Source organism: Aptenodytes patagonicus, chromosome 1, assembly GCF_965638725.1.
Source record: "Aptenodytes patagonicus chromosome 1, bAptPat1.pri.cur, whole genome shotgun sequence".
In the NCBI taxonomy this organism is placed as follows: Eukaryota; Metazoa; Chordata; class Aves; order Sphenisciformes; family Spheniscidae; genus Aptenodytes; species Aptenodytes patagonicus.
Genome location: NC_134949.1, coordinates 161,292,811 through 161,318,553, shown reverse-complemented (window position 1 = coordinate 161,318,553; position 25,743 = coordinate 161,292,811). Strand labels below are relative to the sequence as shown.

General features: G+C 39.2%; 1 long non-coding RNA gene across 1 annotated transcript in view; it reads right to left on the bottom strand.

Moving 5' to 3' along the window:
- Positions 1–3,499, bottom strand: part of LOC143155963 (uncharacterized) — a 52,869-nt gene extending 49,370 nt beyond the window's left edge. Inside the window, exons 1-2 of the long non-coding RNA XR_012994525.1 lie at positions 3,447–3,499; positions 1,978–2,095 (exon numbers count right to left, since the gene is read on the bottom strand). This is a non-coding gene — a long non-coding RNA (uncharacterized LOC143155963). The remainder of the gene's footprint in view (positions 1–1,977; positions 2,096–3,446) is intronic.
- Between the last annotated feature and the right edge of the window lie 22,244 nt (positions 3,500–25,743).

Sequence of the window (25,743 nt, the reverse complement as noted above, 5' to 3'; positions counted from 1 at the left end):
CTGTTAGCTTGTTTTATAAATAGTGCAGTAAACCCTGATGCTCACTCTTCTCTGAAACATCTATAATTAAAGGGTGATGGGCCAGATCGTGAATGCCTTATTCAAAGTGAGACTGCTCGTGGCACAAAGTACTCTCCAGAGTGAGTAAGTGCATCATAATTTGGGCTGCTGTTGTCAGAGTTTAGTAATAGACTGCTATATAAATAGGTCCTTGGAAAGTACCAAAGTGTTCAAGCCATTGTAATTGCATTAATATAGCTGACAATAATCAGTGGGGAATATCCTGGCGTCTTCCGGTAAATTCTGATTGTATCCATGCAAAGGTAACTCTTGTAAGCCTGTGTTGGCATTGAGAAGTGTGTGTGGCTTGCATTACTGTTTCTACTCAGAGGCAGTTGTGCTGACACAAAAAGCCCTTTGTATTGCTCACAAGCCTGAGAATCCAAAGCCTTAATTTATTGACATCCTTCTGATGAAGATGAGACACAGTGACTTTTAGAGCCTCTTGTTGCTGTTGGACTTCTTTGTTGCATGTATGTTTACTAGGCATCAAAGTTTCAAGGTATTTATATTCCTAAGGATGTAGAGAGATGCCTTACAAGATTTTCAGCAGACACTTTATTTCTATTGAATGTGTGGGATTTGATCTACACGGAAACTGTAAATTATCTCTTACCATGTGGATCTTGAGAATTTGAGTCTACAAAGCTCTTTATCTGAAATTGTTTTCTCTCTTCTAGCTTCATTTCCTCATTAAACAGAAAAGAATACAGATACTTTCTTTGCACATTGCAAATATCTGCAATATTTCAAGGCTATTGCAATAAATAATAGAATTTCTTAATAAACACTTAGCTTTCAAAAGCTAATGATTAATACTCTTTTTAAAAATCCTAATAAAAGGACGATCCATTGGATACATTCATGCTAATTCTCTGTCCTTCTCTGCCTTTGAATTATGTGCTCTGAAGCCTCTTTTGGCTGCATATCTCTGATCCATTGGTCTCTCTGGCACATGTTCTGGTACTCTTTCTTTTTTTTAGCCTTTCACATAAATGGGATGCCACAGAACAGTTGCCCTAGATCATCACAATAGTTTTGAGTGGCTGATTTACAAGCAGTTTAAGCCCACTGACTCCCATACCTGTAAGATCAAGGATTATGTGGCAGCAGATACAGACAGTCACTAAACATGCAAAGAACCCAAAATCTACTTTTAGCTAAGTCTTTACTTAAGCTGGTAAAAGAAATATGTCGGTCTACACAATGCAGTAAAATACTTGCATGCATTTGCTTATCCCAGTTTTATCAGTATTCTTAAAAATAATTTATACAAATTCTGTGCTCAGTCAGGAATTTATAATCCCTCTTCCTTTCTGTGACTCCTTTCCTTAATTATGGTGTGTATCTGCCTCCACTTTGCAATCTGTTTCCTTCCTTCTTAGCTAATGTAAAAATTTCCCTCTGCTATAAACATATCCCTTCCATTTTTATGAATCTTTTCTTCACTTCTCTATTCCTGATCTCTCTTGCTCTCAGTCTGTCGTGCACCATATATTGTGTGTCCCAGTGCTAATATCTTGAACGTTTGTTCTTCTGGCTGAACTGTCCGTGTCACTAAGTTACAGAGCTCTAGTCCATAGACCCAAGGCTAAATGAAATGGACAGGCTCACTTCTCTACTGGATAGGGTTATCTCATCCAGAGAGAACGGCCACATCTCCAATGTATGGCTTATCCTTGTCTTCTCTTGCCCCTCTGGCCTGCGATGCAATTATTATCTTTTGTTATTAAGGGGGAGGAGGTTCTGTTCAAACTCACTAAAATAACGTGAGGGTTATGCTGTAGACCACTGGAACAGTGTTTTTAATAGCATGAAACCAAGAATATGTGCTTCAGCTTTGGGATGCACAAAAGCACATGAGAAGACACAAAGCCCAACACTGTTAGAAGATGATGTAAGGCAAGGAAGACAAACCTGTGGCAGTCTTGTCCACACTCATTTCCAGGAGCAGTCTTGGAAGTCAATGGAGCTGAAGACCATGTCCCGGCACTGTTGTGAGCAGCTGGTTGGAGCCATTGGAAGCAGAACAGAGCTAGGGAAAAAGCCAACAAATAAACTGTGCGGAAGATCAGTGGTCCAATACTTTCATTCACCCTCAGACCCTCTTTTGGTTAGCAACATAAATGTACCCAAACAACCTAAATCCTCACATCCTGCTTTCACAGTTGTGTAACTTCATTAGCTTCAAATGAGGCACTCTTCATTTAAATTCACATAATAGAGACTAAGACATAGAGGTTTCAGTCATCAGAGTTACTTCAATATTTATGTATTATTTTAACAGTAATAGTTGTCAAATGACCATCCAACCTGTAGCCAAAATTTAAAAAATTCCTTTCTATGTACTGTTAGGGGGATAAATGCAATTGTTCTTAATGAAGTTTTGGATGCTCAAGCATAACCAATAGCTGAATTTCACTTCTGTCAGTAGCAGTGACAATTTTTGGCTTTTTTCTTTTAAGAAATGTTTTCTGAGATCCCACTTCTGAGTTCTTAATACTACACAGCAAAGCATCCCCGTAGCTTACATCTCTACTAGTACATTTAGCACACCTAACAGTGACTAAACTGCCTCCTGGTAATTGTTCCAGGCCCATACTAACACTCAGTTGTTCCCAGAAACTTTTTGGAATAATATTATTTGGCTAACACAAAAACATTGCCAAGGGCTGTTCAGGCAATTTAACAGTATAGAGGACTGCATTTCAGTGCCCAGCAAAATTGCTGATACTGTTTAGTTTCTTGGTATAGATGTAGTCATAGTGAAACTGGATGAGTGAGATGCAGTTGTATTACATGTACACATTAAAAAAAAAAAATATATAATTACAGGTGTAAAAAAGACTTTTAAATTTCATAAAGCTTCTATATTATACACATAGTGGATGAACAACGCTATCTATTTGTAGACTCTGAATATCTGATTTTATAGAGTGTCTCTTGGCCCCCCATTAGTTCATGGATATGATTAATGCAAAGGAGCTGCCTGCTACCTAGCTAGTTTATCATCGATAATGAGAAATAAACATCCATGCCTGTTGTATTTAGGTTTTCATAATTATTTCCATTCTAATCCCCCATTATAAACCATTTATATCACTCCAGACATTATGTCTTTTGGAAGCTGTGTCTTCCAGGCCTGTTGTCTCCTTGAAGATCATTTCACTTTCATTTATCTTTCAAGAAAGAAAAAGAGCTTGCGTATTGTGCAGCTAAGAAAGAAGTGTAGGCTATTCTAATTAAACAAATAAAATCAAGCAGCTCTACACAATAAAAGCCTGTGGAGCATTGTGAGTTCAAGTTTTTCATACTGAAGACTTTTGATGAACAGGTCTTTTGAATGTTGTAAGATATTGATGAAGTAGATTCTGAAAATAACATACCTGGCATGCACAGTAGGCTGTCCATTTTGTCTCACTCAGTTACAGTTGTACCAGAAACCTTTTCTTTGGCATTTCCTGACTTTTGACTGCACAAAAGTATAGTCCTCCCATCCACGTAATAGAACCTTCTTGAGATTCCAGAAAGGTCTAATGGGTTGCATAACTGATCAGCATCTTCAGTGTGTTAATTATGTGCTCTGCTATGAATACAGACATATATTCAGCATATAATATATATTCATGACATATAACTACGTCATTTGGTAAATGGGAATTGTTCAACACATGATCTATTTCAAAGTAGAACTGTGGCATTTATGTCAGTTCTTGTATAAAATAGTGCTGGGTGGCTTGTGAAATGAAAAACACCCAAGCAAAAAGGACTAAACATTCCTCTAGGGGTTTATAGATCCATCCTTCCTTCCTTCCTTCCTTCCTTCCTTCCTTCCTTCCTCTCTTTCTCTCTTTCTCTCTCTTTCCTTCTTTCTCTCTCTCTTTCTCTCTTTCTCTCTCTTTCTCTTTCTCTCTCTTTCTCTTTCTCTTTCTTTCTTTCTCTCTCTCTCTTTCTTTCTTTTTTCTTTCTTTCTCTTTCTCTTTCTCTCTCTCTCTCTTTCTTTCTTTCTTTCTTTCTCTCTCTCTCTCCCCCCTCCTTCCTTCCTTCCTTCCTTCCTTCCTTCCTTCCTTCCTTCCATTCTTTCCAATTTTCACCTGAAAGCTGTAAAGATGACACTTAAAATAACCAATAGCAGAAGGCTGATGAATCATCAGTGTAGAAAGTGATTTGATTTTCTTCCAGACACAGCTTCTAAGCTAGCTATGTAAACCTGTGCAAACATAAAATAAAACTGGACAATTTTTATGTGGAATACATGTTAATTACCATCTCCACTCACAAAAGCTCTTTTTTTGTCTGTTTTGAAAGATGGGTTGATACTGGATTACTACTTAAAACATCCTACATCCAGTGAGGCAAATCTATTCCAAAATAAAAATAGCTTGGAGAAAATCTTGCCCTGTTTTCAGGCTTGCTAAAATTGTAATAAGCTTGGTTCATGCTTTGACTAGCTGGCAAACATAGGTTATGAATTAGTAGGAGGACATGTGTATGCACTGTTCAATGATAATGAGAAAAGCTGAGAAACTCTTTCATTGTGAATGTATGAATGAATGTAGAAATTCAAAGCCCCATCAGTAGTGCTCTCAGTTATTCTGGTCATTAAGCTATTAAAAAGTTTTAGCAAGGGGGATTCTGCCTTTATTATATCACTTTTATTTTGTTACCTCTTTGCATTGTTTGAAACAAGTCAGAGATGCAGGAGAGAAAAGAAAAACAGCTTACTGGAGAAACTGTAAAAAAACATAGGTATGGAGTCCTCTGAGAAAAATGTCTCTGTTCTTACAGGTGCATTTTCTGTTGAGGTGAAGACTGATTTAGCACCAAAATGAACTCCTCTTATAAGTGGTAAATAGATCCCTACTGTCTGCAGATCAGAAGCAAACTGGAACAGTGATGAAGTCAGAACCATTGCTACAAATAACAACTTTCCCACCAGGGTTTTGGTTGGGTTTGGGTTTTTTTTCAGATTTTCAGGAGGGAGTGATAAATTTGTCAGCCTGTTCATTGTGCTGCAGTAAATAAAAACAAACAAACAAACAAAAAGCCAAGAATAAAACTAAGCTGCTTTTTTTAACATCTAGGTCACAGTCCTTTTTCCTTTTTTTTCCAGGACCTAATTTCATGGGCCACTTTTATATCTCAGTGTGATTATATATGAATGAAGTCCCTGTCACTTAGAAAGGACAAGGTCAATACAGACGAAAAATAGACACAACAATAATCTTTTTAGAAAGGAATAATGCCATTCATATTCATAATGGTAAATTTTAATCAAATAGCACAAAAAGGCCCAGGAACAAAGGCTAGATAGCTAGTGGAGAACTCCTTACTCAGTTATTCTTGGTAATAATAATGACAGTATTCATCATTTGATTTTAAATGTCAAAATGAAACAAGTTCACACAACAGTCTTCAGGGGGAAAAAAAAGGTAAAAGAAATGGACTGAGTTTCATTTGAGGCCCTTAAAAAGTGGAGAGGGGAAAAGGGAAGGGGACAAAAACCTTTGGAAAGAGACAAGTCAGAGAATAGGAATGCGTCGCCATGAAAAGCGTTCTTAGGGAAATTCGGAGTGAAGGTCTGACATCCTTTGAAATACGCTGCATGTTTGGCAATGGTGAAAGACTTCTGTTACATCCACCTGTTGTCATTGGGTTTTCAGGTGGTTGCATGGTGAAAATTGAAAGCAGATCTTAACCATTATGTAGCAGACTGCATTTTTTAACATTCGTTTTCGCTGGGGCTAGTGTTCTTTCCCATAGTATTTATAGTGACCAGAGGAGAGCTTCAGTGTGAGCTGAGCTTTTACTATTGTTTTGGTTTTAGCTGCCAGGAAAAAAATGACCTCTTACAACCTTCAGCAATTCTGGCTTGTGTTTAGATGGATGATCAACTACGTTTCAATTTAAGTGAAAATAGCTTTATGCAGAAATAGGTTGAGGGCCAGCATCCTGGACACGTGGGGAAGGAAGAACCAAACAGTCCCTTCTTCATCCTATTACATGGTCAGCATAAAAGGGGATAATGAGAACAACCCTTGCCTTCAAGAGAGGAAAGATTGTTTCCCGTGTGGAGTGCCTCAGCAGAAAAATGGTGTGGGGAGGGAGTGCAATCGGAAAAGCAATTGCTCTTTTGCTTGTGTCTTTTGGCAGGCACTGTGCCTGGTTTGCTGAGGAGGGGAGAGTATGCCACTTTCATTAGGAGACTGTAGGAAAGAAACGCACAGCACATATGGGAAATCTGAAGGGGCGTTGTGCTTCCTTCATGAGCACATTTCCTGATGATCCCTCGAAGACAGTGTCCATTCTGCACCTCTTAACCAGGTGGCACCCTCCTGAAAGGCAGCTGAGTTTGTTGTGAAGTTCTAAATACATAAAAAAATACATAAAACCAAGGTAATTTTATATAAGTCTGGGCAGAAGACTTGATTTGCCTTTCTTTATGCATATTGTCTATTAGTTTACTATGAGACGTAAGTCTGTGCAAGAAACAAACCAAAAATCACAAAATCTTTCACAGAGGATCTCAAAAAGAAAAATAAATATACCCTGTCAATATGTTAGCTCAGACTGTGATATAAGCACATGTTAGGAGACAAAGGGATGAAGCATATTCTCCTCAAAAATGAAAGGGAATATTAAACCAATACACTGACAGATTGCTATTAGTGTTCTGGAGTGTCTGATCAGAGCACATGCTCAGGGCAAAACTATACAGTCCCATCCACAGCTGAAACATATTTGGCATAGTCTGTTAGCTCATGATCACATTTTTGCGGACAACAAGGTAAACCTGAATGTAAGACAGTGCAGTGAATACATGATGCACACAAACATAGCAGTTTTGAGAACACAGGAAAATTATTCCATAACTGCATGTCAACTAGTCTCACAACCTCTTTCATGAGGAACCAAATGGATTCTTCAGGCAGGCAAATTTTCTTGCAAACAATCATCTCATTTCTCTTAAGACATTTGAAGGCAAAATGGTGCTACAGGCCTGCAAGGTTAAAATCTAAGAAAACCTCTTGGTTCAGATTCAAACAAAGCAAAAAATAAAAAAATAAAAGAACTCACCAAAATCCACTATTTATTTTGTTGCAGCTTTAAACTGAACGAATAGTCACACCTAATTATTTTGTATTTTGCAAAAAACAAAGAAAAACTGAATGCTCACCAAGGCCATATGCTTTGTTGCCAAGCTTTAGTCTCCCATCAAACTTTATGGCAAATTTATAAGCCATGTAATATGTTAGGTTTTAGCAGGTCTGCTGACACAGCCTTTTGCTATGGTGCTCACAACAGCAATAAACAAGCCTTGCACTTTTGATTTATGGTAGCATAAGAGCTTGATCTACATTCCATCAAACTCAATGGGAGTCTCTCCACTGACTTCAATGGAAGCTGAATCAGGCATATAAATGAGGTGGGAGACAGGCTTGGAGAGCTTAATTCAGAGCTGAGACCAACGAGGATCCAAATAAATGGGAAGGTGCTTTACTTATTCTTTCCCCTTCTCACCCTACAACAGGTCATCTGTAAACTGAGCATGAGAATTTGACATATGTTTGAGGCTTGTATTTGTGTGCATATTGCATGAATCAGCCCTGGCTTCTGCCTTTAAATGCTTACTGGGATTTTGTAGGCGGGAAGCCATTTCGTTGTAAAAACTGGCATCAAAGGATTCCTACCATCCTCTAAAGCATACAGGGGCCATGAAGGAAGGGTAAAATTGAGGCAGTTTAGATCATGAATGAATCACGATTGCCAACACAGTCCTTCAGCAGCTCAGCTTCTCTGTGAAATCCGGGTCGAGGCCAAGAAGGATGTCAAGATAATTGATGCCACTGTCATCACAGGATGCAGAGGAAAATAAGTAGAAACTGAGTCATCAAACAGCAGCCTTCTCTTGTCATGTTAGGTGCTAAAACCTAACTGCCTGATGTGAAGGAGACCTGTTCTCATAGAAATAATTAAGAGGCCAAGAGGTACAAGTTAAGTTGACCAGTTACTTCCACACAGCCAAATTCCAGATGAGAATTTGTAAAGAAAAGGTTGCCTGTCACTGAAACTTCAAAACTGAGTCGACTGGTAAAAATCACAGAGTAAATTATTTCCTCCTTCTTCTAACTTTTACATCCCAAGCTAGACAAGCACAGTGGTTATATAGTTGATGCCCTAGGGTAAAAGTATCACCCCTCTGTTAAGTTGACCAGGAACTTCAAAGCACTTTAAAGAGCATATAAATTCTATACAATCTTCACACCAAATGTTACAATGGAATACATTTGTTACCTTTTGCAATTAGGCTCTTACAGCTAGGTTTAATCTCCTACTCTTTCTGTGTCATCAAATATGTTTCCTTGCTATTATTCACCTATACTTTTGTCAGAGCACTCTGACATTCTGTTGCTGCATTTGATTTTAAAATGATTATGGTTGTTCAGGCTTTGCGGTTAAAAAGCTGCTTGGGCTAAAACTTGTATCATGGAGCTGCAGCTGTTTAAAAGGCCATACAATGACTGTGACAGCATGGATTTCTTTACTTTCTGACAAATAGGTTTCCCATCCAATTCACACCAACTGCAGATGAGGCTGTGCAAATGGAAGGTAATGGAATGCATCTGATGGGTGAGAAATTAAGATGGGCACAATGTCCTGTATTTCATACCTAACTTCATAGAATCACAGAATGGTTTGGGTTGGAACGTACCAGCAAAGATCATCTAGTTCAACCACCCTGCCACGGGCAGGGACATCTTTCACTAAACTATGTTGCTCAAAGCCCTGTCCATTTCAGCACAAGCAAATACTATGCAAAATTAGATCAGAATGGCTCTAACTCTTAGACTGAAAAAAAAAAAAAGCCTCATTTCCAACTCTAAAAGTCTATAGCCACGTCGCTGGCTGTCTAGTTTTATTTGCCAAAGAAATTCACCTAAAATTACAGCTGGGTGGAAGTCTGCCACAGAAGACTCCATACGATATCTGAAAACAAAAAAAGTCATGCTAGGAAAATAGCTGTTTAAAGATTTTACACAAACGGAAATTTTTTTCAATGAAAGCATGCACTTCAGTTTTCTAATTGCGTACATTTTTTGTGTGCATTTGGAAGCTATGATTTTAACAGCTTTCCACTAATTTACCTTTTTTATGACCAGGTGAAAGTTATGTTTTTCTGTTCTATGAAATGAGCACCCAGTTGCTGGCCAAAAGCTACATGTCTATTAAATTTAACTAATAACAGCATGTGCTTCAGTAGATAGAGTATCCTGGGAATAACTCCAGAAACACAGAGCTTCACTCTCACCTTTTTTTTACCTTTTGAAGCAACTTTGTTTACTTGTAAGATTCTCATAGGAATGCAAATGACTGTTCCATCACTTTGCTTCCACCATTACTTTTCTTCAATCTGATGAGTGCCTAATAAAATATTAACTTAGTTTGTGCCTAGGGTAAAATATACAATAGGGACATGACAGTGATCTGTGTAATCAACCTAAGGTTCCTGTTCTTATGCTAGGAAGAGTGCAGACATAGCGATTCTTTAGGCTTTTCTTCAGATGACTAATGAAGAATCATCGTTCCCTTTAATTCAGTCATGAATGTTGTCCACTATTATTGGTATTGGACTGTTTTCGAATATGAAGAAAAGCAAAAAAGTACATGCCATCTTAATCCAGTATAAACTAAATTATCATGTTTATTATTTACTCAGATTACAATTAGATATCCATATTTCCATGGTTAATATTAAGAAGCTATCTCTTTATATGCTTGACTGATTTCCAGTTGTGTTCAACAACCGAATCTCCTGCTGGAGAGAAGGGAAGCTGAGAGTTCTCTGCACCTCTGGAAATATCAAGCCACTTTTGCTTAAGCATCTCAAGGTGCATGGATTTAACTGCCTGCTTGCAAAAATGTGAACACTATGCCTAGCAACTACAAGAAGCTGTCCAGTTGCAAAGCACCTATGCATTTTACTAATCAGTACCTTTGATTACCCTTTCCCACAGCCGTTACCTTGTGGCAAAACCAAGATGCTCTCAGGCATTTGGTAGATACCATAGGTGGCAAAAATAACACTAGAATTTGGGCATTCTTTGTTTCTGGTCCTGCACTCAGACTAGTAGGAAATATCTTTTTAGAGAAGAGTATCAAGTGTAGACTTCAGAACACAGTTAGAAGGCTATTCTGAATTAAGATACAGATGTCTTCATTTCCATTACTTGATCAAATTCTGCAGGTAGGCATCCACTCAGAACTAAGAATTTGCTGTTATTGTTGGTTTCACTCCCATCCATACACAAAATTCCCTCAACTTCCAGGATACTTTTATTCCAATTTTCATTGTGTGTTCAGTATGTGAATCAAAACTGGGGTATGGCTTTCACTCAGCCTGACCACTCCCTGTCCCTCTAACCCTTACTGTCCTCTCATGCTTCCTATATTTTCATTCACATGATTAGGGAGACAGTGAGATCTACTGGCAAAAGACCACAGGGAGGGTGAGTGTATGCCCAAAAGACCAGCAGGATGGTGACCTCCACTGTCCCAGGGGACCACTGCACTAATGAGATAGCAACAGCCCTAAAGGTACTCCTTCCCCTGGGTTGGGCTCAAGTAGGTGCCACTCTTCAGCTGCCTTTGTAGGACATGCTGCTGCCCAAGGCTCTGAACCTCATTCCTTCCTTGTCCTGATTGTACCAGAGCCTTCAAGAACCGACTCACTCTCTCCTCCCTCAGGCCTTCACTTCATATTATGATGACACTTTCCATCAGCTAGACCTTTATGTGTACTATTGGAGAAAGGAGGGCATTTTCATTTACCCCTACAGGACAAGATGGCACATAACTATGAACATACCTATATTTATGTCTGAGAAGAAAGTACTATAGAAGGCTGCATAACAGCCTTGGAATTTGGCCATATGTTCATCCATACAATTTTTGGCCCAATCTCAAATTAATCTCTTGCAGAGATGAAAACTAGTAGCTGCAGAGCAGTACCCAGCAGTTCACTCCAACAGTTCAGTCCAGGAAGTATAGAAAATTATATCAAATTATAACTGCAGAGGACATTTGAAGTAGCAATATATAATAATCCATCTGAATAGCTCCAAACTGTAATTCGGCCATGATTAACAGATCCTACTTCTGCAAAAGTATGAGTGGACCATGCAGCCAAGTCCTCAGCTTTACATCAACTATCAAATATTGTTAATAGTGCTTTTTATCACATTTGGATTCTATTCATACAAACCCATCACCACTCTATTCTGAATCTTTAGTAAGGCAATAAGCAGAGTAGATTTCTTTAGCTGCGAAAAACTTGTTAATATAAGCAAACACTTTCCTTTTAATGAAGACAGATGTTAATTTCCAATGACATGACTGTGTCATGGAACAAATTAAGTAAATGACTGTATTCAAATTTACCCCCAAAAGAAGATGTCAGCTTTTGTTTAGCCAGAGGAGTGTGCCAATCAGTCCCTCTAGGCCAGTAGTGAACTCTTTACTGTAATCATTGAGCAATTGTTCACCTTAGTAATCCTATTACTAAATAATCATTTAGTCCACCCACAGTTGGACCACAGCAGTGGTCTTCTGAGGTGAAAAATTGTTCATGGGTGTGAGCAGGATTTTCACGCTCTTGTCCTTTGACATCTATATTTCATGTATGGGGAAGGAATCTTTCCTGTTAAGCATCCCACACACATATCGGTGCCCAAGCATGCAAAGCCCATGGGTGAGTCAATCTCAACTGCCATTAAAGTACAGTCATCATCTATTTTATGCAATTGTCTTTCTTACGGATCATAAGACACCAATATTTAGTTTAAAATGCTACAGCACAGTAGAAACACTCAGTATTTCCTACCACCTACATTTTAAATTTCTGGATGACTGTCAGAAAGCTTATGGACAGAATATACCGCTGAGAATGTATTTAAATAGCCAGCAACAAGATTGACTGATCCTGTTTAGACCTGCATACATTGCTAATATGTGTGTTGCTGGAAAGATGTTTCTTTGCATAGAGTAACGACCAAGGATGGAATGGGGAGCGAGTCTGGTATAGTTTTGTGTGGTTCATCTGCACCCAAAAATGTTTTCCATCTATAAATATTACAACTATTATATTATTTATGAAACTTTCTGCCTACACGGTTCTGCTTTACACATGCATATGTGTGTGTTTCTACGCAGAGCTGTAAGGAGATATTTTTGTGTCAGGGCTGTGCCCACTGCCCTGTTCCTGATATGGCCGGCTCAGATGCTTTCCTCCTCCACTCTCAGCATGGGTGTCCCCTCTGCCAGGCTCATTTCAGCTACTCCTCCACTACTTCCATCTTATTTTGATATTGTGTCCCTTCCCACAGTCTCGCATGATCCCAGCTGAGCATTGTCACGACCGTGTGTGTGTGTATGAAACAGAGACTTGGAGCTGCATACGCTGACAGTAAGAGAGTAACTTAGCTGGTGGTCGGGATCTGTGCTAGACTTTTGCAAAGGAGTGGCCTTTTTCCACACAGATGTGCTGGGTTTGGTAACACTCCAGTTTTACCCAGGGAGTAATCCCAGCATGGATAAAAATGTTTATGGTTGTCCTTGGAAACAATTCCTTATAAAATGATGTTTGCATTGGTTTCATACTATCATTTCAGAAATTGCAAGTTATTGAAGAAACGGAAAACAAAGAAACCGTGATAAGAATAATAGACACATAAAGGATTGTTTTTGAAAATATACTGGTACATAATGGCACTCAGCAGCGCTATTATTATTACAAGTTGCTCAAAGTTTCCACTCACAATGACTTTTTACAGAATGCAATGTCTTGGACATTTCAAAACATAATTTGATCAGACTTGATATACAAGGCACCTATAATCTCAGTGAGGCACTTTTAATATATCTTATCTGCTTACACCCAAAACTTTCTTGACCCCAAGACGCTTTGTAAAGCAAAATACTCTTCTCACTGAAGAGAGACCTGACATAAACAGGCACAGAGAACATGAAGGCTTGGAGGTTTTTTCAGCTTTTACATTGATGGGTTTGCTTACCAGCAATGAAGAGCAATTCACAGGGAGTTGCAGAAAAGGCAGTGAAAGGTTTGGGATCTGAAAGGCACTACTCAATATAATCAAATGGTTACTGTGTTGGAGGAGCTGCACCCTCCTACCAAGAAACAAGCAGCACCAGACCATTAGTCTGCCTGAAGGAGGTGTGTGGAAAGAATTAAGTAAAGCTGTTTGATTTTTGGCTGGTGGGAGGTTTGGGGTGGATTGCAGAATGAAGTAGATGAGACACATGAAGCTTCAGAAACCCACTCCGTAGATGGAGATCGCAAGCCATATACTAATTGCCTGCCCACACAGCACCGGTGGCAAAGCAGAAACGTGGGTGCTGCAAGTGGGGGTGGCTGCAAATGCTGAAGAATGAGAGATCTTCCCCAGGCTCTGCACACTGGCAAGAAGTGGTCGAAGCTGAGATGGTTTTTGGGACAGGTGAAAAATATAGACTGCACATAACATATTCTTTAATCCTGAAGGCATCCCATGGGAAGAGGTTCTGTGGCTTAATACACCAGTGCTAAAAAGGATTTCTATGGATTTAACCAAACAACACATGGTGAGTGGTAGAAAAATGGATATCTAATAGCAAGATATTCTTCATCTTTGCTTTATATACTGTGGATGATGCAGAAGCACTCTGTAATTCCACAGTCCTTTGCCATGAAATTTGTACTTAAAAAACATCAACATCTCAGCATGAGGTACAGGAACTGAGGAACCGTAATAGGATCTCTGGATTTTAATCAACGAAAGTTTATTTTCGAGTGGCGTAAGACAAAAGAACACGTTGAAGGAAACAATGATGCAATCAGTAGACCTTGAACCTTTGCATTAAGTTTTGAAATGATGGCCAAGATCCTGACATGTCCCAAGGTTTCTTTTAAAACTTCATCTGGACTTTCTGTTTCCCTAAGGTTGTACAATTGCCGGTATTCTGCATCTTACCACTTTGCTGTCTTCTAAGAATCAGCATTCTAAAAGAGTAGATTTTTTTTTCCTGCAGCATTATTTTTGAGGTGGAAGAAGGGCAACCTGTGAGTGCACTGTTTTATCCGCCACTGTCATAATTTCTGTTGTTTAGAACTGGCCTACTGATGAATCGAAAGTCTTTATTTTTTTGTCTTTTGAATTTTAGGTATCGGCAAACAATCTGACCTATTTTTGACAAGAAGTTTTGAACCTTGTGTATTCTCCACTACCGCAGAATTGAAGTAGTTTATAATCATTCCTGATTTTCATCCTCAAAAAGTCTCTATCACGGTAGTACAAACCCTCTGATTTACATATAGGGAATGCAGATGCAACAAGATTAAACATAAAATAATACAATATATAGAAAGATGACAACTAAATCCAGCTCTTTGGCTAACACCCTGGGACACCCCTCCAATTATGCAATTCTCTAGAATTCTCCTTTTCAGGACACACACATATTGAAACAAGCAATTATTTTTATCCTGCTTTAACTTTCAGGCGCACAACTGGTTTGCTTAGCCATGCAAGAACACTTCAACAAAAAGCATTGTATGCAAAATTTAGCAGTGATCTGAGATGTTTTTCCATATCTTGATTATGATTTCTTCAGTGTGACAACTAGGGCTGTAGGCCACATCAGATGTCCTTGGTATCTTACGTCCACTAAAGAAAACATTTTCTGGAGAGCTGATCCTCCTTGTATTTAATATTATTTCACTAATGGTATTAGTATCCCCCAGCTTGCTGAAGGCTGTTCTGAGCATTTGGTGCCCTTGAGGGCTGGAGGAAAATTCTCATGTTTTTTCCTGCAGATATTTGGGGCCTCATCCAAGTCCATTGGATCACACCCCAGTCCACACTTTTGTGTATTCTCATAGCAAGCTTTTATCTGCTAATTGCTGCCACATCTGTCTCTCTTCAAAATTTATTGTAATAGTTGTTGAGTCCCTAATAAAATAAAGCACATATTGTATTTGGTTCTTTTTTTATTCAGCTCTAATGACTTACATATTGACAATTTTTTTGTTTTCTTTTGCAAATTTTGTTGGTTTGGGTATTTTTTTTTTTATTTCTACAGGAAAACCATCTCTCTGGAAAGGCACATGAAAAATCATCACAGGACTGAGTTGTTTGAATCTTTACAGCCACTTATACATCTTAAATATTAAAATCTTAATCCATAATGACATCCTCCAGCTTTTGGCCAGCTTGACAGTGTCTGCCCCCCTTGGCTCTGTGTTAGACTGTTTCCTTTTTTTTAGCTTTAGTTTTTGTATTACATTTACCTAGTGGGATTAGCCTGAGGGCTTTGCTTTTGGGCACTTCAAAATGTCATGGGGAAGGGAGTTCAATACTTTTGTCTTTTTAACTAGCCTAACATAGACCATGTTCTGCTAGCTGCAGAGGTATTCTCACTTCTGTCACTACCAGAGAGAGGCTCTTTAAAAGCCTTGTTCACTATTTACAATCTATGGTCGTAACTTCACTCAAGAAGATGAAGACTTTTCTCTACAGTCAAATCTTGGCACCAGAAGCTGAATCAATTCGTTTTTAGACTCTTGTCTTTTGACAGACACTTATTCCTGTGGCATTCTTCTTATGAACTCCCTTGGAAATGTGCCCAGGATTATTTTTGTTTATTCCTTCCAAATTCCATTCCACCCGCACTAACACAGAATTTTAATCCTTCCCTGCTGGCGGTGAGGGGGTTTATTACAATACTGGAGAAATATGTTAAAGAAACCTTTTTTTTCATCCCACCCTCTGAATTCTTGGTCTGTGGCAGTAGTTTGAAGGGACACTGTCTTGATGGCTCGAATGAAGCTGACCAAGACAGACATCGTTCTGCCTCCCTTGAAGCTCAAGTCCAGAGTGAGTAGAAGAGTGTAGGTGTCCCCTCTCCCTTGACACAGACCAGCTCCAAAGCACAAGGAGAACTCGAGCTGTGCAGTGCCCGCTTTTTTGTTAATGTGCGCGCATGGCTGGAATGTTTCTAACTCCTTGCAATGAAAACTTGGTTGTTTAGCTAATCTAATTCAGGTTGGCATTCATAACAGTTTCTTCAAGATGGGTTCTCAGCACCATATGTAAGAACTCAGGCAGTCTGTGCCTTCCACTCCCTCACTTGTTTATGCCAGTTTATGCCTTGGATTACCTCTGGGCAAAATAGTGCCAAGCCCTTCTGTAAACAAACACAGCTATTACAAGGCGCTTGCACAAAGAAGTGAACCTGACATTTTGTCTGAATAGTGGCAAACTGCAAATGCGCCTTGAGCTCTGGGATTAAGCAGTGCCACAGCTGAGGGTGCCGTGCCATGTGTGGCAGAGAGCTTCCCCTGGGGGCTCCCTCAGCTGCAGCATTCCCATTAATCCCAGCTGCCTTGTGGGGCACAGGAAAGGTTTCGTTAAAGTTTTAGAACCAACATCTTGAAGCAATTTTGAGCTACCAGCAGGAGCCAGGGAAAGGAGCAGAGCTCTGGTGTGATGTTCTGTCTACCATCTAATACTTTTAGGAGGCAAGTTGCTGCAGGCTGAACCAGTTACTGCTTTCATGTGGCTTTCCACTTCGTCTCCCATAAAAGCCAATTAAACTGGGGTTTGAGTCTTCACCTGGACCTACCTGGCACCTCTCTTGCTTCTACCCTTTTTGATGATGAAACATCTGTTATTCAGATGCTTCACTGCATTATTATTATTACACTAGGTAGACGTATCCCCCTCCCCCATCCCAAATAATGGTAAAAGTGCAAGACATTAAGTTCATCAGATGAAAAATCTGGTCCTTATTGCTAAGATTAAGCTCTTCATGATGTATCACACAAATAAATGTATTAGACTTCCATACAGTTCTTCGGCAGTGCTGCCCATCTGCTAGTCTAAGTGGTAGCAAGGAAGGTCCCTATCAGTATCCAGAAAGCTGCAGAAGGGGTCTAGTTGTTACAGTTTGCCCGACATAAGTTTTTGATTTGCTGATTTAACTAAGGTGATGGTGATACCTGGCGATGATCTTTCTCTTTACAGAGATTTATCGGATGTCTTTCTCTTTATCGCTATCAGTCTTACCTTGTGTCTCTAAGATGGACTTACACCTACTTCTTTGTGTGTTATTGATCTAAAGAGATGTGTAGGCACTTTCTCACTAGTGATATTGAATTCTGTCCCTTCTCCTAATGTATTCCAGGAAGCGTGCATTCCTCACCGTCAGAAATGTTCAATGAACATGATTCCTGCCACCTTCACTCACAGAGGAAGCATTGGGTAGAAATGTTTGCCTTTTATAACAAGGGATTTTATTTTTCCATCAACAAGCACAACTTGTACTCCTGGAAACTTCAACATATTAGGGAAACTCACCCCTTTTAAGGATCTGGATTATGCATAATATTCTTAGTCTGCTAGAGAATGGGCCTAGATAACAATATTAGCATTTTCATCCACTAAGTGGAAAAAAATATAGAAACTGAGTTTAGCTGTGTCTTGATTTGGTATACAATATGATAAAGGACAAATAGTGCTTGTCTTTACAGTAACTGTTTATCAGATCACTTTCTCGTTATTTTCACTTTTACTTTACTGTTGAAAGAATGTAATCTGCGTTGAAGAGCCTTACAAAAGCTATGGCATTTAAATAACCACTTAGTGAGCCTGCCTAAAAATTCAGAATATGGGGGGCAGAGGTTTTTTATTCAGACAATGTCCTGGTTCACCATCTATATGCCTCAGGTCAGACTCATTAGCTACCAGAATCAACTGCCTGGAGAACCTGTATCCTTATTACTCAATGGCTAATAAGCAGGATTCCTTGCAATGGCAGTCTTAGAGAAGCTTGAAACCTTATTTTATATGTTTTCCTAGAAATCAGATTCTACCAAAAATTGATGTGGAATTTCATAAATTTTGTGTAAAGATGAAAAGATGCAATTGGGTTCTGACTGCTCTTTGATTCTCAGAGTATATTTACGTTTGTTCCTCATGGCTTATTGCTGTTCTCTTTTGGCTCAAAATAATTATTTGGTTCAGAGCTGTGGAATCGGTAACCATGATCCTGAACTAATTCACTTCTTGTCTGTGGGTTTTTTCTAGTTAGTTCATTGCTTGATTAGGGGATGTGCTTTTTTAAAATGGAATTAGCCCTAAATTTGTTGAGTCTGTAAGTCTGCTTGCTACTGTTGTCAAATATCAATGTCCTTTTTTGAGCAATAGCTTCATTTAATATAGCTATATAGTGCCATTGTTTTTTCAGGCAACCCTGCAACTTGCTCAATATCTACCTATTGCTCTGGTTGTGCTGGGTTTTGTACTCTATTTACAATGCAGATGCATTTTCCAGCTGTAGAGAAGGATACAAGAAGTCCCTAGTGAAAACAGGTTTTTTCCAGGGATGAGATAGGTTAGACTGTGAGCAGCAGTGCAGAACATCATTGCTTTCTTTTTTTTTTACCATTTCTGACTGTCTCCTATAAGCCTGCAGTAAAGGATATGTACATGAAAAATTAGCATAATTCTAGTACCACTTCTTCATGAAATGGAGCATAACTGTGTCCTGCAAATAGAAGGGCATCCAGCTCCCCCAACTGAGATGCTTCACTCTCACCTCCTTTTTAAGTGCCTCATGATACATTCCTCAACAAGGAAGTGTCAGTTTATTTCAATGGAGGTACCTTCAACTGCATCCAGAGTGACATCTTATTCACCTAATGCAGGTGAGTACCTAACCTTAAATAGGTATCCTTCTCTAGCTCCCACCTTTGACTTTTGGTTTTAATTAATCAGTTAAATAAGGGCACCTTTCTATCTCTATCTAACAGCATTGTGAACTTTGGCACTCCCTCTAGGCACAGTTTCACCAGGCCTCCCCAGAAGGACTCTTATGAATCTAGGATTTCTTTATATTTAGTTTAAGTTTTGTGAATAGGCTTCTTGAAAAAATAAAAACTCTTTCTGTGAAAACATAACAGTTATTCATTTGGTCATCACTAACAACATAGAAAGTACTGTCCAGGATACAAAAACCCCCTCAGTTTGCTTAGGATTAACACAGGCAGGCAAATAACTTCCAAAGTTTTTCCAGCTTTTATTTAGGGATGAATCTCTTGTTCTTCTCTCTTTTTTTTCTGTTTCATTTTAACGATGATATGTTAATTATTGACTACAGGCTGTATCAAGTTTTAAAAGAATGAATAGAAGATACCAGTACAGTATGTTAAGGTAGGTGTTGGGGGGGGGGGAGAAAAAAAAGGCTATGGTAGAAAACACAAAAGGAAAGAAAAGAAACAGAAAGATGTTAGTAGACTGAAAAGAGAAGAGTGGTGGGAAGTGAAGAAATAGCACATTTGCCTCTGAAAGAGAAACAGAACCCTACAACAGGGTTTGACCATTCAGATTGGAACTTGCTACCTCTGAATTATGACTTTCTATCCAGTAAGTAAGATCTTATTATAAAATGTATGAACACAGAGCTTTCTATTATTCCTATGAGATGCTCTTTAAAGATAGTAATCACCATTAATTAATTATGTAATCACAAGTAATTAATTATAAAATAAACTAATCAAATATCTTTCCTCTATTTTATAGCAAGCTAAAGAGGCATAAAAATTGCGGTAATATCAGACTAATTTTACTGTATTCTTTATGTAGCTGTCAAAATAACAGGAAAAATTCACTATTGATTTATTTAAAGATGAGTTTGAATAGAAGTTGTATTTCTGAGGTATGGTCTTCCACAGAAATGCAGGAAAAAATAATGTTTTTAAATGACTAGTTCAAATGCAGTCCCAGTCCCATGTAAAGAGTAAAGTACTTTCTTAGCTTGGTTTGAGAATCACTACCATGACTCTTAATAATATAATATCATAACAAATCTGATATTAAAAGTAGGATTTCAGACTTAGTTGCTCTTCAGATTATTTAGCTAAAAGCCACATGCCACCCTCACTTTTTAAAAATGTTTTTTCCCTAGTACGAATACTTGCTCCCTGATCCAATCTGACTTTTATTACCTCTCTGTCGTGGCTTAACCCCAGCTGGCAACTAAGCACCACACAGCCACTCGCTCACTCCCCCCTGGTGGGACGGGGGAAAGAATTGGAAGAGTAAAAGTGAGAAAACTCTTGGGTTGAGATAGACAGTTTAATAGGTAAAGCAAAAGCTGCACACGCAAGGAAAGCAAAACCAGGAATTCACTCACTACTTCCCATGGGCAGGCAGGTGTTCAGCCATCTCCAGGAAAGCAGGGCTCCATCACGCATAACGGTTACTTGGGAAGACAAACACCATCACTCCGAACGTCCCCCCTTCCTTCTTCTTCCCCCAGCTTTATATGCTGAGCATGACGTCATATGGTATGGAATATCCCTTTGGTCAGTTGGGGTCAGCTGTCCCAGCTGTGCCCCCTCCCAACTCCTTGTGCTCCCCCAGCCTACTCACTGGTGGGGTGGGGTGAGAAGCAGAAAAGGCCTTGACTCTGCAAGCACTGCTCAGCAGTAACGAAAACATCCCTGTGTTATCAACACTATTTCCAGCACAAATCCAAAACACAGCCCCATACTAGCTGCTATGAAGAAAATTAACTCTATCCCAGACAAAACCAACACACTCTCTAAAAATGCAACAGGAAGGCCTATAAGCCCCAAAACTCACTTTATTAACCTGCTGCAGGTAAGGAAGATCCATTAATTGAAAGGGAGTGTATGGGGAGTGGGAGGTGATTGTGCATCTATGTACACGTGTCCTCACTTCTGTGAGAGCACACTCACTCCACAAGAAATTTAAGTGTGCACAATCAGCCCACAGCCTGAAAGTTTGTGCTTTCTCATTGAAATAATGCATATTAAAACCATATTTGAATACTGTATTGGAAAGGACATTCTATCCTGATAGGGATGTTGTAGTACAGAGAGAGGTAATAGGTTGCTTGGAAAATATCTTCAAAACAAACTAGTGTGAAGCAAAGACAACAAATAATACTGACTTAAAATCCTGTCTCTCTAATACCAATTAACTTCTCCTGCCATTGGTGATGCCTCTTTTATGGAAACATAGATTTTGGAGTATTTTAAAATATAGACATCTGTCTCTGTCTTGTGACACACTAGACATGCTGACCTGATCCAGCAAAGCACACACATGCATTCCTGGGCTTCACTGGCTTTTCTTTTGTACTTGTTACACTCTTCAACACTTGTTTGATTCGTCCCAGAGCTTTCGGCACCTACAAGAGCAAACCTTGAGTGAACTTAAAATGGCTTCTCCTACAGCCATTAGAACACAGAACAATAGCTGGTTTTGAAATCTGCATACTGATTTGACCATATTTCAAGTAACGGCTTCACAATAGACATGTCATCTACCATTTAGAAACACAGATTTGATGGCTGGCAGATCTTTCCCTCCTGGCTATCCTCCCTGTCCATTTTGTGATCCTATTATGTGGGAGATGCAGATGAAAACTTGGCCTTCATTGTCATTTCTTAACAGCAGAGCAGTTCCCTGCCATCCAGATCACTGACCCCTTCCTGTTCTTATGTCTGACTTTGCTCCCAGTGAAAACAAGGGCAAAGAAATGATGAGAATAATGCACTAGGAATTTTTGTCATGATATACCCAGAAGATGTACAAAAGTCCAGAACTATAAAGGACTCTTGGTTTCTATTTTTTAACAATAGACATAAAGTCAACGTAATTTTTGTCATTGACTTAATAAAAGTCGAGATTTCACTCAGTTTCATATATATGTGACTAATCAGGGAATGGTTACAGTAAACTTTTACAATTGCAGAGCTGAAGTAAATTTGGTTTGTCCTGTTACAAAATCTGAAATAGTAGGCTTAGAGTGGTAATGATACCTTACAAAAAACTGAATGAAAACATCCCCCTAGACTAGTAGGATGGACAAGAGGGGGGAAGCAGGCAAAGTCTCAAAATGCTAAAAAGCTATTTAGGGCTATAGCAGGAAGTATGGTGGCAGGGATGGACTTGGAAGCACAGGGAAGATGTCTAGCCAAGGATGGAGCATAGAAGGAAGGTGGAGGACAGGACAGGCAGAAGACATCCGTCAGACTCAGGCTGTGGTGGGCACTCCCCAGTGGGTAGAAAGGTCTCCTCCACCTCCTCCTGCCCCACCTTGTCAGCCCCAGGACTTCCTCGCTTCTGGGGGCAGTTCACCCTCAGGCCCAAGGGGCAATGTGCGCTTGCGAATGGGTGGGAGCGGGGGAAGTGCAGAGTCACCATTCTGGGTCCAGCTCAAGGACTGGGCACACTAAGGGCTGCAGTCGCCTGAAGGAGCATGACTCCAACTGTGAAGTCCACAGCCAGGTGGAACTATCTGTAATTTCACACCGACTTGAAGTGACAAAGAAGCACAATGGAAGCACTGTAAAAGATGTAGACTGTTTTGTAACAAAACCTTACAAACAGTTTCAACATAATGCCTGGAATATTTTACAGTGACTCCACAGTTAATCCAGAGTATCTTTGATGAAGTTAATGTATTCATGCTGATGTAACTAATAGCAAAATTTGGTTCCCTGTGGACATGTCTCCCATCCATTCACCCTGCTTGCTACTGCTCCGCCCCACCTCTTCTGAAATGATGGATTTTCATTAAATTGAAAACATCTCCTCTCCTCATGGTGTCATCACAAGCACCATAATGTGCATGTGTTGTATTGCCAAGCATTGCTTAGCAACGGGACCCTGTGTTCTGCCAACTTTCTTTTCATGCTGTCAATCTGAATTTAACTGAACTTGCTGTGTTGTGTTTCAGAGGACTGACTACATGTCAGTAACGTGGCTGATGAATGCTCCAAATATACAAATGAAAACTGGCGCTGACCCCCTCTATTTATTAGAGTGTGTGAATTTCAAGAAGTCACTTTACATTCACGTTATTCAAAGACAAATTGTTTACAATCATGATAATTAATCTTGATAAAACCAATTGGAAAGTATAATTAGACACTTTCAGTTTTGAAAGTACATTCAATAGGACTCTATGGCCCAGCCCTCTATGGCATCTACTAGTCAAGCACCACTGTTGTACTAAAAATCACTAGTCATTTACCACTTTGTCAAATAAAGTGTTGAAACTTCCGCAGGTTTGCATTTGCAAAATCACCTAACCACTGACAATATTGTCCATTAAATGAGCTATGTAGACTTCGACTGAATGGCTCTGGAGAACCTGATGATGGCTTCTCATGCCATCATGAGCAGAAGACTTCTCTTGGCAATGCTCAAAGAACCGTAAACTTGGATGGAAAGGCAGATATCCTGGTGGTTAGGATGCCAGCTTTGCGAAATTGAGTCCACTGCTCATTGCTGCAGTCTGGTTGAACAGCTCCAGTTCTAGCTCACTATGTTTCAAGTTCAATACATTTGAGAAACCAAAGTTGCTCTTGGTTTAAGATCATATGGTTGGATCCTCTGCTGGTAAATCGACCTGATTCAACCTATTCTTAACCAAATACCATTAGCTGGAGACCTGAATATTTGATTGCGAAAGACATTATCAGAGACATTGAATTACCATTTATATATTTCAATTTTTACACCACTTACATTTTTCAATTGATCCGATGGAGAATGCCTCTCAATTTCTTTTTTAGGAGGAAAAATGGAAATTCAAGACATGTATGTAAGTCAGGTTTCATTGCAGTCTGGGGCACAAAAAAAAATGGAAGCATTAATAGCATTGTTTATACCCTAATAATTAAATGTTTCTGGATTTTTATTTCATATGCTACCATTGAAAAAAGAGATAGCTGCCACAAAAGGAGAAGGGCATTCAGTACAAAGATAGCTAGCAGTATACTCGTGTTTAGGTGTCATCTGTCAATTCAGTCAGCTAAACATTGAGGCTGTGTCATCTGAAATGCACTATGGTGCAAAACACCCATATGGTGCTGCAAGTATGACAAAAGACCCAGATGAGTCTTGTGCCTTTCTGAAGAGGCCACTGAAACCCAGACAGGATTCCAGAAAGCAGATGTTTAGGCTAAAATGAAGTATCCCTAGATAGCTACAGTGAGGGTATTGTCAATAGACCCACACAATTAAAATTCAGCACTATATTCAGACTCCTGTGTTTGTCTATACACATTTACCTATATATGGCTATCTATATGCAATCCAAAACCTTTCTATAATACTAAAGGAACATCTAGAGTGAGGCTTAATTGCCCAAAGGTAGGTGCCTACGGTTATCTTAGTATGTCACTTTTGAAGGGTGTGAATCTTCCTTATATCCTGTATCATCCAGCTCCATGCAACTGTCTTGAATATCCTCAGATGTCACAAATGGCACTATGTACCTGTGTTTTGGCAACTGAATCCTACCTTCTGTATCTCAGATGTATTAGTCAGCCCATAATGTTTGCCTGCCTGAAGGCTTTTCTGTCAGTCAGCAAGTATACCCTATTAGAAACACATCTGTGTGAGGTAACAGCTTTTTGTGCCACTACTATGCCTCCTTAGAAAGTGAAAAAGAAAGCAATGTTGATGTTTTGCTAGGCTTTGGAAAGGTTGGAACAAAAGTTTGGGTAAAACATGAATGGGAACGGTTCTGACATATTTTGGAAAACCCTTGTGCTGCTGTTCATTTCCTGTAGAGGAGGCTCATCAGAGACAATTACTCAACTATCTAATTCACCAATCTACTGTAACACTGATATTACTGAGAGCTCCAGAGGAGACAATTCTAGAAACCCAATATTGCTGCTGCTGCTGCTTCCAAAATCAGATCAATCTGAAAGGATTAACACAGAAATCCTTCAAAGAATCATGAGCTTGATGGGAAGATTTTGAGCATATAAGGAGGTTGTTCTTGCCAGGTAGACAATTTCTCCCAAAGTATGTTCCCAGAGCCTGTATTACCTAAGATTAAAATACAGATGACCACTGTCATATGCCAAGCTAATTTGTTCTTTCATGAGAATGTATCTAGACACAGAAAAGGAATATGGATAAAGGACTTCTGGAAAGAATGGCTAGAAACCGTCTACTAGGCCTATTTTTAACCTATCCCTCCCAATAACTGCATAGCTACTTAGAGGCTGGATAAGTTGTTTGGGCAGGCAGGAATCAGTCTGCAGGCAATAGGTTAGTCACCTGTGCTATAAACCATGAAAATTAAGATGGAGCTTTGGTAAATTCACTGGTATGCTAAAATGTTCCTATATTGCCCATTGTTTCAAAATGTGGTAATTTGTTATTTTGATAAGTAGACCTTTGTCCTCCAATATCCCTTGCTCACTCTTACCTTCCTGGAGCTTCTTCTGCAAATATTACTACTGATAGGACTTTCCCCTTTCCCAGTTATCTTATGTTTCTCCAGGACTAATATTTTTGTGGGTTTTATTTCACTGGAACAAGTTACTGTGCTCTCAAGTGTAATAATGATAATGATAATTGTGTAACTGAAGAAAGTCTGCCTGTACATGGACATATGAGTTGCAATACTTATGTGCTGAGAGTACAGGCTGTTCAGAGGCAGAAATTATGATCTTATCGAATTTTTGAGTTCTTGTCCAGCCTCACAGCTTTCTGGGAACCCGGTATGATATAAACTCATACCTGTATCTCTTCAAAGACCTATATTCAACTCTTAACATATGTAACTTTGCAC